This window comes from Lygodium microphyllum, chromosome 3, assembly GCF_053477565.2.
Source record: "Lygodium microphyllum isolate KBCC chromosome 3, Lygodium_microphyllum_v1.1.10, whole genome shotgun sequence".
NCBI classification, from domain to species: Eukaryota; Viridiplantae; Streptophyta; class Polypodiopsida; order Schizaeales; family Lygodiaceae; genus Lygodium; species Lygodium microphyllum.
In genome coordinates this window covers 135,043,462-135,056,747 of record NC_141137.1, presented here as the reverse complement: position 1 = coordinate 135,056,747, position 13,286 = coordinate 135,043,462, and positions in this window count along the sequence as shown.

The window sequence follows — 13,286 nt, the reverse complement described above, 5'->3', positions numbered from 1 at the left end:
GAAGAAGAAACCAGCAAGAAAACGTTTTGGCCTCCATCTCTCTTCTTGTCTCTTGAGTGAGCTTCTCCTTGTGCATTCTGTGTGTGTTCGGCGCAGCATCTTGAGCAAGTCCCCCCACCACGTGATTCTTGACATGGTATCAGAGCTACGCCACTGAGAGAGGATGATTTTGAAGGTTGAAGCGAAGGAGAAGAAGCAAGGTTTGAGCAAGCAAGCCAAGGGTAAGAAGCTCTCCCATTCTTACACTCTCTCTCTTGGATAGTACCTGTGGAGGCACCGGAAGCAGGGTCGAGCAAAAAACTTAGATTGCAATGAGATTTGGTGTGCACGAAGAGCGTTGTGTACTCCGCATATTAACCCTTTAGGGCTTGTTGTAGCTATTTTGGGCATTTAAGGCCGTTTCAGGCCCCGTTTTAGAGCCGCAAGGTTACAGACAGCAATTTCAAGGTACACTGTGACTTCATCTGTATTGATCAAAAGTGGGTGCGCAGGTTACAGATTTCATATCTGTAAGTTCAAAGGCGTTTACTAGCAAGTAAACACAAGGTTTATCTACAAACTGGTTGCAGATTGCATGTATTGTTGAGCAGACAGTGAAAAAAGGCTGTCTGGTGTATTGCTGTGCACTACAGGTTGAGGGTTGCAGAAGATTTGCTTGTTGTTTGGTATTAGTTTTGTGATAATGGCAAAGAATAGTGGAAGCCCCATCATTGAGAAGCTCGACAAGAACAACTACACTTCATGGAAGTTCCGTGTCATGAACTTCCTTATTGGAAAAGGCCTCTACGAGTTTGTTTCAGGAGAAGAAAAGGAGCTGGAGGTGAGTGATCCTCCAACTACAGAAGAGACAAAGGCACGGAAGGAATGGAATGCAAAAGATAAAAAGGTCATGTATTGGTTGTCTGTAGTAATTGACAATAATATGTTGGGACATATTAGAAATGCAGAGAATTCATATGTAGCTTGGACCATACTTGAAAGTATGTTTTCTGTAAATACAAAGGCACGAAAGATTCAACTCAAGTAAGAGTTGAATACATTGAAGAAAGGAAAGATGTCTATCAATGAGTATGCACTGAAGGTAAGGAGCATTGCAGATGCATTGGCAGTGATTGATGCAATGCCCAATGATGATGATTTGGTGTCGTCTACCTTGGGTGGACTTAACAATGAAAAGGCTTGGAAGTCTTTTGTAACTTCCGTATATATCAGAAAGCCATTTCCAGATTTCGATGAGTTGGTCTCCCTTATGATCACTGAAGAGATCAACATGCAGAGTGAGACATCTGAAAGAAGTGGTGAACAGGTCCAAGATTTCTACTCCAGTTCAGGAAGGGGATGTGGTAGGTTCTCTTCAAGAGGCCGTGGTAGTGACAACCAGCAAAACAGATTGAATCAGCAATTTGGCGATATGCAGGTTTCAGGAGGTCGTGGTAACTTTAGAGGCAGGGGGAGCTTTAAAGGAAGAGGTGGATGGCGGAACAGAGGTTCTAGAAACTCCGGTATTGTGTGCCACTACTGTGGCAAAACAGGTCATATCGCAGCCCAATGTTATGCTAAGAAAGATGATATCCGCAGTGGTAAGTTACAGCTAGGAAACTACGCATCGTTTTCACAACAGAATGAAGACAAAAATGAATGTCTGTTTGTTATGCAGCATATGCTGAATGCTGTTACAGGAAAGGGAACGCATGATGATGTTTGGTATGTTGATTCAGGTGCATCCAATCATATGACCAGCCATGCAGAATGGTTTGGAGAGATGTAGGATTTGCAAAATGCAGGTTATGTGCAGATGGGTGATGATTCATGCCACCCAGTTTCACACATTGGAAAATTTTCCTTGTCCTTGCATGATGGTAAGAAAAAGAGTCTTTCAGATGTATTACAAGTGCCATCTATTACAAAGAACTTGGTGTCAGTGGGTCAGATGGTAGAGCAAGGTCTGCAAGTCAGATTTAATACACAAGGCTGCTTTGTAGAAGACTTCAATGACAAGTGCAGGTTAGTTGCAAAGGGAAGTAGAGTTGGACGTATGTTTACTCTAGATGTTGGAATTCCTACTATGAATGCTGCTATGTATGCTAAAGGAAAAGGTGTTGTTGCAGACATTGAAATTTGGCACAAACGCATTGGACATGCAAATGTACAAAGGCTAAAATTAATGCAGTCCAAAGGGTTGGTTTACAGGTTTGCCTACATTTAGAGTTGCAGAATTTCATAAGGTATGCGAAGCATGTCAGTTTGGTAAGTGGGCAAGAAAACCCTTTTCACATGATAGAGATGTAAGTAGAAATATCCTTGATGTTATGCATACAGACATTTGGGGGCCTACAGAAAATGTATCTCTTGGAGGCAGTTCATACTTTGTCACATTCATTGATGATTGTTCTAGAAAGCTGTGGGTATATTTTATGAAGGAAAAGAGTGAAGCGTTTGAGCACTTTAGAACTTTCAAGGCTACAGTTGAAAGAGAAACAGGCTTGAAAGTAAAGTGCTTGAGGTCAGATGGAGGGGGAGAGTACCTCTCGAATGAGTTCAGTGATTTTCTGAGGTCTCATGGGATAAAGAGACATTTCACATGCAGATATAACCCACAGCAAAATGGGGTTGCAGAAAGGAAAAACAGGCATATTGCAGAAGTTGCACGTGCCTTGATGGCTGAAAAGAATATGCCTAAGCATTTTTGGTCTGAGGCTGTTCATACCGTTGTTTATATTATGAACAGAACTCCCACAGCTGCAGTCCATGGGATCATCTGGTAGTCCTTGGTCTGAGAGACTAAGGAGTACCTCTACATCTTCAGGTGCATCTAGTAGCACTATAGGTAAAGACATCATCTGGTAGTCCTTGGTCTGGGAGACTAAGGAGTACCTCTACATCTTCAGGTGCATCTAGTAGCACTACAGGTAAAGACAAAGGAAAGAATAAAGTGTCAGAAGGCATTGATGTATTTCTTGATGGAGACTCCAGTGGCTCAGAGAGCTTGGATGATGAGCTTGGCATTCCTTCAGTGAGGACTCCAGGTGTGCAGAGAGCACGCGTTAATGCAAAGACTCCATTGAGTGATCCAGTGGTACGCAGGTCTAGCAGGGTGAGATACCCTGTTAAAAGATTTGGTTTTGAAGGTTATGCAGCTCACCATTATGCTTATATGGTGAAACTAATTGAGGATGTTGAGCCCACATGTTTTGAGGAGGCTGTTGGTCATGCTCATTGGGATGCAGCAATGGATGAGGAGATGGCTGCATTAGAGGCCAATAAGACTTGGGATCTAGTATCATTGCCGAAGGGCAAGAAAGCTATTGGATGTAAGTGGGTTTATAAGATTAAGCACAATGCAGATGGTTCTATTAGTAGGTACAAAGCTAGGCTGGTTGCAAAAGGCTATGCCTAGACATATGGCATAGTTTATGATGAAACCTTCAGTCCAGTTGCTAGGATGGCAACTGTCAGATGTGTGATTACTTTGGCAGCAGCCAAAGGTTGGAGGTTGCAGCAAATGGATGTGAAGAATGCCTTCTTGCATGGTAATTTGCAGGAAGAAGTGTATTTGGATCAGCCAGCAAGTTATGAAGATTTAGAGCATCCCACGTATGTGTGCAGGTTGAAGAAGGCGCTCTATGGACTCAAGCAACCACCTAGAGCATGGTGTGACAAGATCAGAGAGTATCTTGTCAATATTTTCTTTTATGTTTCTGATGCTGATCACTCACTTTATGTGAGAAAGGGAGATGCAGGTTCGGTCATCATAGTCATCTATGTGGATGACTTGATTATTATAGGTGATAGTGATAGTGGGATTGCTAAAGTCAAGGACTTCTTGAAGAAGAAGTTTGAGATGAAGGATTTAGGTAAGCTAAAGTACTTCCTTGGCATTGAGGTGATCAAATGTGATGATGGTATATGGTTGTCCCAAAGACAGTATGGCTTGGATATGTTGTCCAAGTATGGTATGACTGCATGCAAACCACTTTCAGTCCAGTTGGAGCAGAATGTAAAGTTGAGTGCTAATGTTGGGGATGAGATAGAAGACCCTACTATGTTCAAGAGGATAGTGGGGAGTTTGATCTACATGACCATTACAAGACCAGACTTGAGCTACGCTGTTGGTCTTGTGAGTCAGTTTATGCAAGTACCTAGAAAGCCACATTTGGATGTAGTCAGATGCATATTGAGATATGTGAAGTCCACATTACATTATGGACTTTTCTATGAGGCAGGTATATATGTACAGGTGTTTGGATATATAGATGCAGATTGGGCTGGTAGTATGTCTAATAGAAGATCTACTAGCAGATACATGTTCTCTCTTGGTAGTGCAGCAGTTGCTTGGAGCAGCAAAAAGCAATCTACAGTTGCTTTATTGAGTACAGAGACTGAGTATAGAGGTGCTGCTATTGCAGCATGTAAGGTAGTATGGCTGCAAAAGTTATTGGCTTATTTAGATGTGCAGGTGGAAGGTGCAATTGTCATTTATTGTGACAACATGAGCAGTATACAGTTGGCTAGGAACCCTGTGTTCCATGCCAGGACAAAACATATTGAGGTACACTACCACTTTGTGAGAGAGAAGGTACTAGCAGGTGAGATTGACTTGGTGTATGTTAGCACATAGGATCAGATAGCTGACATCTTCACGAAGGCATTGGGTACAGAGAAGCTTCAAAAGTTTCAAAGCTTACTTGGAGTTGTGGAGATGCAGTTGAGCTTGAGAGGGAGTGTTGAGATGACAAGCTCAACACATGCGGACATTGATGATGGACCACCTGGTTAGATGGGTCCACATGTCTACACTTAGCACGTTGGTGGTCATTATGACTCTCACATGGCCACTGACTCATTACTTATTATATTCAGGTTGTTACACCTATTTACAACTGGCATAGTTATAGGGCCAGTCGACTAGTGTAGTCGGTTATGCATTGTTTGACTTAGTAGGCCACTTTCCTTTATGTTGTATCTTATCTATACTTTGTGTACATTGTAAAAAAGTGTGGAAGAAGAAGAAGAAACCAGAAAGAAAACGTTTTGGCCTCCGTCTCTCTTCTTGTCTCTTGAGTGAGCTTCTCCTTATGCATTCTGTGTGTGTTCAGCATAGCATCTTGAGCAAGTCCCCCCACCACACGATTCTTGACAAAGACTGCATTACGAAAGTCCACATGATAGTTGCCAACGTAGAATGCCTGTTGGACTTTAGGGTAATGCAACTTGTAGGGCGTTCGAGTTACCAAATATTGCTTGGTCGATCTTGGATTTTGCAAGCAGACTATCAAGTAGATATACCTGCTCGTAGATTGATATTTGTTAGAGGTGCTAGACATGTGGTAGTCGATGCATATCCTGAATCACCTCAAAATGAGCGAGCTCCCATGTCTTCTATAGAGTTAGAGACAATGGAAGATGTGTCTGCAATCTTGACAACTGATGAATCCAAAGAGGGATTGACCACAGAATATGTCTATCAAGTAATGTTGAACGAGCCATTAGAAGCTCAAGATAGAATAAGGGACGGAGATGTTATCGAGGTAGACCTTGGTACGCCAGATGATGAGCGGCCAATAAAGCTAGTGTCTATGCTAAGTGCAGAGGAATGGGAGGATTATGTCACTCTGATCCAAGATTTCCTCAATATTTTCACTTGGAGTTATGATGAACTTAGGGACATCCCTCCCACCCTCCCTTTCCATACAATTTTGTTGAAGGAAAGAAGTCATCCCGTGTGACAAAAAGTCAGTCGTATGCCATTTGAGTTGCGGGATGGACTGTTTGAGGAGTTACAGAAATTACAAGAACTAGGTTTGATCTTCCCTATGTAGCATAGTGAATGGTGTTCAGCAGTTTTGATCAAGAAGAAGAAAAACAATCAAATCCGGTTGTGGGTGGACTTTTGAGAGTTGAACAAGCAAACAGTTAAGGATTACTACCCACTGCTCTTTATTGACCAGATTCTAGATCAATTGGCGGGTAGGGAGATATACTCATTCATGGACTATTTTGCAAGCTATAATCAGATGGTGATTGCAAAAGAGGATAAGCTCAAAACGATATTCATAACACTCTTCGGGACCTTTGCGTATCATGTGATGGCATTTGTTCTATGCAATGCGCCTGGTTCTTGTCAACAAACTACCGATAAGAACTTTGGTGACATTTCCCCTGAAGAGCTGAAGGTATTTATTGACAATTTAGGGGTAGCCACCATGAGAGAAAGGCAGTTGATTATTTTACGGAAATTTTTTGAGCGATGCATACAATTTTGCATAGCTCTCAATCCGAGGAAGTGTGTTTTTGGCGTACCTTATGGGCTCCTACTAGGCCATGTAGGTAGCTCGGTAGGGATTGCGACTAATCCTGAAAAGATCAAAGCTATAGTGACCGTGAGTCCGCCACGCACCCCCAAAGAAGTCCACCATTTTCTTTCATCAGTTGGATATTATTAATGGTTCATACACGCTTTGGCAGAAAGAACATTGCCATTGACAAATATGTTATCCTTCAATTGTTTATTTATATGGAATGACCCTTGTAAGGTGGCTTTTGAGGATGTAAAGTAGGAACTCGCAAGAGGACCTATGCTAAAAGCACCAAAGAGGGGCGAAATTTTTTATGTCTTTTCAGAAGCTACCATGCATAGCATTAGTTTTTGTTTAGCGCAGATGTGGGAAGAGAAGTGGTATCACCCGATTGCTTTTGCCAGTAGAAAGCTGGGTGTATCCGAAATTAATTATACTTATATGGAAAAGCTATGCCTTAAGATGGGTTTTGCGAATAAAAATTTCAGGCACTACATCCTTTATGAGAAGGTTGTCCTTTATACCAAGGCTAAAGGGCTACGATTGCTGATGAATAAGCTACAACTGCCCGACTGTTTGGCAAAGTGGTTAATCATTTTGCAGGAGTTTGACTATGAGGTTAAGAGCAAGCCACCCTGGTTGCAGGGTATCGTAGAGTGCCTTGTGGACTTTGTGGAGCCAAAGGAAGCTTTGGCAGCTAAAGCCGGTGACTAGGACTCATTGTTCAAGATTGACACGGCATCTATGTCCTCCTAATATGCGGCCATAACGCATTATTTGTCGACGGGAGAGACTGGAGCTGGTCTATCGAAGTCAAGAAAAGTGAAAGATCAAGCAAAAGGCTTTAAAATTCACAATAATCGCAGGCACATTGCATCGGCAAGGGGTAGACGATATCAACCACCAATGTGTAATGCCTAATGAGGTCCCTTTCATCTTAGGAGAGTGCCATGACTCTGCTTGCAGAGGTCATTTTGCTGGGCGGCTAACCATGCAAAAATCCTTGAGGGTGGGATATTGGTAGCTGGCCATCTTCCAGGATGCATGCGAGTATGTTAAAAGATGCGACATCTATCAACAACATGATAGCTGAGAAAATAGGAAACGACCACTCACTCCTATTATGGCAATCCTTTCGTTCGAGAAGTGGGGGATCGATTTTGTGGGCCCTATTACTCTGTCATCCACTACACAGAAAAGATATATTATCGTAGCGATTGAGTATTTTACTAAGTGGTCGAAAGTACGTGCAATAAGAAAAGACGATGCAAAGGAAACTGCCAGTTTCCTATTAGAGCAAATAGTATGTCGATTTGGTCTGCCAAAAGAAATAGTATCGGACTAGAGGACGCATTTTGTGAACAAAGTGATAAAAAGCCTGACTGAGGCTTGGCACATCAAGCACAATAAAACAACCCCCTATAACCCACAAGGTAATGGGTAGATTGAGAGTACCAACAAGCAGCTTGTGGGCAAGATTGGGACAAAAAGTTGTATGTGGCAGTGTGGGCATACAATACGATGTTCAAACGAGCTACTGGTCACACCCCATTCAAGTTAGTATATGGAGAGGAGTGTGTCCTACCTCTAGAGATCGAGTTGCCAACAATAAGATTTGCAATCAATCATTCTTTGGGTGATGGGGATGTCCTCTTAGAGTGCTTTATGACTTTGGCACACCTCGATGAGATTAAATTGTAGAGCTTGCCATCAGGAGGTGACCAAGCATTGGATAAGAAAATCCATGACCTAAAAGCAAAGAAATACACTTTTAAGAACGAACAACTAGTGTTGTACTATGATGTGCGTAGAGATTTATTTTCAAGAAAGCTGGAGCCCAAACGGGATGGTCGTTATAGGATTGTGAGAATCGGGAAGAATAAATCCATAGCATTATTGGTAGATCTTGAGGTTGTGGAGTTTAAGAATAAGGTTAATCTTAATAAGATTAAATCTTATTATTTTTGACTCCACTAATGACATAAGTGCCTTGCAGGTCTATGCAAGATTGATGAGACATCTGAAAGGAAACAACAATAGAGATTGATGAATCGCCTTATCCCTTATTTGGAGCACCCATAAAGTAGCGATATCATCAGGGAAAGCTCATCTGGTGGAGTAAAGGCTATAAAGTGACTGAGCAAGATGATGGGACATTCGTTTGGGAGATTAAGGTCTTCTGTCATCACTATTTGTAGATTTTGATGAGCGTCCCTGTAGTCTTTAATGATGAAGGTGGGATGGAGCCGTCAGTTCATCCTCTCAATATGTTGAATTTTGACTATCATAATTACAAATAGGGGAGGTGTGGATGGCTGGCTGTGTAACCCCATTGTGGACGTACACATTATATTTTGATGGGGCGTCTAGGGGCCCTAATAAAAAAGGGAGTGTTGGAGTAGTTATCAGGGATCCCCGACGTAGAGTTACAATGAAATTAGCTACTTATCTCGGGGTAGGATTCACTAACAACATGGCGGAGTATAAAGCCTTGATTATGGGACTGAATATTGCCATGAAAGGTGGTATTCGATAGTTGTTAGTAAAAGGGGATTCCCATCTAATCTTAAATCAACTCAATGAGACTATACAGTCTGGAATCCTGTCCTTCGTATGTATCAGGAACTGATATAACCCTACTTGATGAAATTGAGAGCGTATCTCTTCAACTGATTCCACGTTCTTGGAATCAATTTGTGGCTTCACTAGCCAATTTTTCTTATGAAGAGGACCTCTTCTTCAACTGTGGTCCTAGTCCGAAAGTTGCTCTTGATAATGAGACAGGACCTGGTCATTTGTGGGGAATGTTATCAGACCACGCTTTATATGGTAGGCGATGGTTGATATGGGTAATGCGAAGAGTAGCCGAGACCCATCTACCACTATTATCCTGGACCCATAGATTAGTTAGACAACATGTTATGCATATGCCTCTTGTTGTATATGCAGGAGGTATGGGTCACAACCTGATGCATTCAGTTTAGGGTTGAGAGCCCTATTTTTCCCCTTGTAATAGAGTATATTTTCATATATCTTCCTTCTTCCAAGGAGGGATCTATATGAGTTAGTTTGTTTTATTTCTTTAGGCCAAGTGGGCCAGTTAGTTTGCAGTAAAAATGTGCTATTTCTTTAGGCCAAGAGGGCCAGTTAGTTTTGCAATAGAATGTGCTATTTCTTTAGGTCAAGAGGGCACTATGTATGTTTGGTGTAGGTATGTTTAATGGTTTTTTGTTTTAGTGATTGCATCATTCAGGTTGATGAAGTCACTGGAGGGAGCCTTTGCTGGCAGAGGAGCTTCTTGTGGCCATTCCAGGTGGTTTCGTCCCCTTTCTGAGTCTTTTTTTCCCTTAAGGGGACCGACAATCAAGGCATGAAGTGCCAGGTTTAGGTTATATATGTCTGTGGGAGGTCTGAATAGTCTTTGCCTCCTAAAAAGGCATTGTCAGGCATTGAAAGACTTGTTTTAGATGGGAGTTCTAGTGACCCTGTCCTGCTAGCCTACTAGGCTATTGTTCTAGGAGTTTCTATTAGTGTGAGGCTGTTAGAGAAGCCTACCAAAATGATGACATAAAGAAGCAAAACCCTAAATATCTAAGAGGAAATCTATGAATATACGGAGGTGTATAAAAAGGGGTTTTAACCTCTATAGAATATATTTATTTATTTATTAGAAAAGAAAAGAAAGAAAAATCTTTGCGCATTTGTTTATTGCCTTGCGAAGGCCTGGTAGGTTCCTGGGGATGAGACAAGACATGGGGCCAATGCCTTATCTTCCTAGCGGTGGCAACTAGCTAAAAAGCAAAGCAAATAAAAGAAGGTTGGAGAAAAAATAAAAGTTAGCATTAGAAAAGGATTGTCGCCTCACAAGAGCTTGGTAGGTTCTTGGGTACTAAGACAAGACCTAAGGCGAATGCTTGTTCTCCTTGGGTCGCTATGCTCAAGTCCCCCCTTTTGACACGCCCGAATATGGAAAATAAGAGGCTAAAGGACCCATGTGCTAATAGATAATATTTTTTGATCAGGCTATAGGAGTCCTTGCCTAGTAGGAGCTCCTAGTTGAGTTGTCCTTAGGTAGGTAGTTCAAACCACCACTTAGGATGCCCTCTTTGATAGTTCTTTCTAGCTTGGCTGTGTTGGAATAGTTGGTTAGTGACTAGCTTTAGGCTTTCTATCAGATTATGCTAGGCCTACTCCTTGTGGATTTCATGCCTTGGTTTTGTCAAGGGGTAGGGTGAGAGCTGTGATGTATGCGTATCTATTTTGTATAAGCTTGATGCTTCCTTTGGTTGATTTTATGCAAATCTGTTCATGGGATTCAATGAACTGAGTCGCCCTATCTCGTGGCCGCCAATGACAGATGACTTTTCACGCTGAGAAGTGCTTAAAAATAGCCAAAAATTCCAAATTTCAAAGGAAAAATAGGTTTCATTGAAGGTGGCAGCTGCAATCAATATGATTTTAAGCAGCAATGCCCCAAAAGTGCTTTAAAGATCCACCAAGCGGCAGTTGGGGAATTTTCATAATTTTTCTGACTGTCAAGCAAGACTTCAGGAGATGCTCAGTAGTGCGGGACTTTGAGATGAATGCTTAGAATTTTTTAGTGGCCAAATACGAGGCCGAACGTGGGAGATAGGCGAGACGAGAGGCCAAGGACCAAAATGGCCAAGTGAAAATGAACTTGGGAGGGGCCAAAGGGTGTGCCTTTTGGGGGCTCCCTTTGGGGGCCCCTAGTTTTTTATTTCATGGGGGGGGTGCGTTTTCTTCAATGACTATAGTAGGAAAATGATGCCATGAAGATCACGACAATTTCTTGGAGGGGGGTTGGAGAGCTTCAAAGCACCCCCCCAACTGATTGCAAACATGATCTCCCTCTTGTCTACACGCTCTCTATCACTGGTCTCCGCTTGTGAAATGGCTGCCTAAAGATGGAGAACAAAAATTAGTCTTTCTGTCTCCTCCCTCTCTCTCTTCCAAGAGGCAATTCATGTGGGAAGAATCAAGAAGAGAATCGGTTGAAGGATGCTTGTCTGGCATGGTACCGGATCAATCCTCGATCGATGGAGGGCTAGAGTTGGTAGTTCGGAGGTGGGCTGAGCCTTGAATGAGGGTTGATTTATAGTCCCGCATCAGATTTTAAAACCCGCAAAGAAGGAAAAAAACCTGCAACTCTATTTTACAAATGTAAATTGCTTGTTTTTTGTATTTGATTGAGCCAATGTTTTTCTTATGGAGTGAAAATTGATAGACATGTTGCTTACTATTTGTTCTATGCTTGCATAGTGAAAAATCAAAAAACATAAAGTCAAAATGCTAGAAATAATTTTTAGAAACCCATAAAACACGGTTTTTATGAGTAAAATTAGATTTTTGGTGTTTTTGGGTGGGATAAACGAATACACATGCGATAAAATGCCAATAAAATCTATATTTCTACTATTCTAAGAATCAAGAGCCAAAGATCTAAAAAATTATGATTATTTTTTTAGAAAAATAGAGAAAAAATAAGAGAAAACTAGAAATACACCTTCGAAAAATAGGAAAAAATATAATAAGTAGTTATGGATGTATAGTAGTGGCAAAGCATGAGGTTTGGCCTCAGTTTGCCCTATCTATTTTGTCACAATGTGTGATTTATTGCTCTTTATATATTAAACTATGACAAAACAACCTCTATACACCCATGCAACGAAGCAAAACCTAAACGGTGACGGGGAGGAGGATTTTGTGCAACAGTTTGAGGGCTGAAATAATACAAATTCTGAATGTTTTTTAATGCATAGAATTTAGGAAATAGCCTATTTGGAGATAAGGGATCTAGTAGAACAAGGCTCGCCTTGGTGCTAGATTCTTGCAACGAAGTATATACGTATTAGTTGGAATTCATGAAAATATTGTTTGTGTACTAGCACATAGGCTGATTTCGAAACATAACTATTTATGCACAAAGAGACATCCACTATTGCATTGATCATACATGTGGTATCAACTCCTGGAAATTCATAGCAATTGTTTGAATTATAGTTGACCCACTCTTGAGAGGGTAAGATTCCCCTTGCCATAGGGTAATCATTCGTTTCTTGAGGATTCTTGGTCAGGGCACATGGTATCTCCTAGATCTCATTGAAAAAAGAGAGGAGTCTTGTACAAATGTGTTTATATGTAAAAGCAGTGCATCGAGGGGCCAATCCCCAAGATGTAGGAGAGCTACAGTGGGGCCACGAAAATCAGTCGATGGGGTGCCTCCTATGTCTATGATATCCGTGGCATTTATTGCCAATATGTGCGGGATACCCTCTTTGAGGGGTTTTGGGGAAGGTGTCATTGGAAGCTACAAACCCAATATTAGATGTATCTAGTGTTCATTTAGATATTACAAATACTCCTAGCCCTCAAGTCTGTGTGGTGGTGGAGGTGTCTGTTGTGTGCATGAGGTCCGGCTTCTAGTGCCATAGCCAGTGCTGGTCCATTTTTGGTCCCATCACTTCGAGACACTCGAGCAGAAATTTTCAGACCTCAAATCCGATGTTGGACGCAGAAATGGGGATGCCCAGGAGGCCAAGACCCAAAAAGGCCAAGTGTAAATGAGTTTTAGGAGCCCAAAGGGTGTGACCTTTGGGGGCTCCCTTTGGGACCCCTAAAAAGCCTGATTTCATGGGGGGGGCGAGGGGGACCATTTTTTTCGCTGCTTGAAAGAAATTGGACGCCATTGGAGGAGGCGATGTGTGAGGAGGAGGGGCTATGGGGGGGCTGCAAACAACCCCCCCTTTTGATCATATCCCTAATCTACATCTTGTCTTCTCTCTCCATCACCACCTTTGACTTGTGAGATGGCTAGCTGGACAGGGAGATACAGATTCAGTCTCTCTCTCTCCCCTTAAGGGGCAGTTTATGCCCATGAAGAAGAATGAAGACCGATTGAAGGATGCTTGCCTGGTATGAACCGGATTGCTTCAAGGTCAAGAAGAGGCTTAGAGGAGAGATTCATCATTG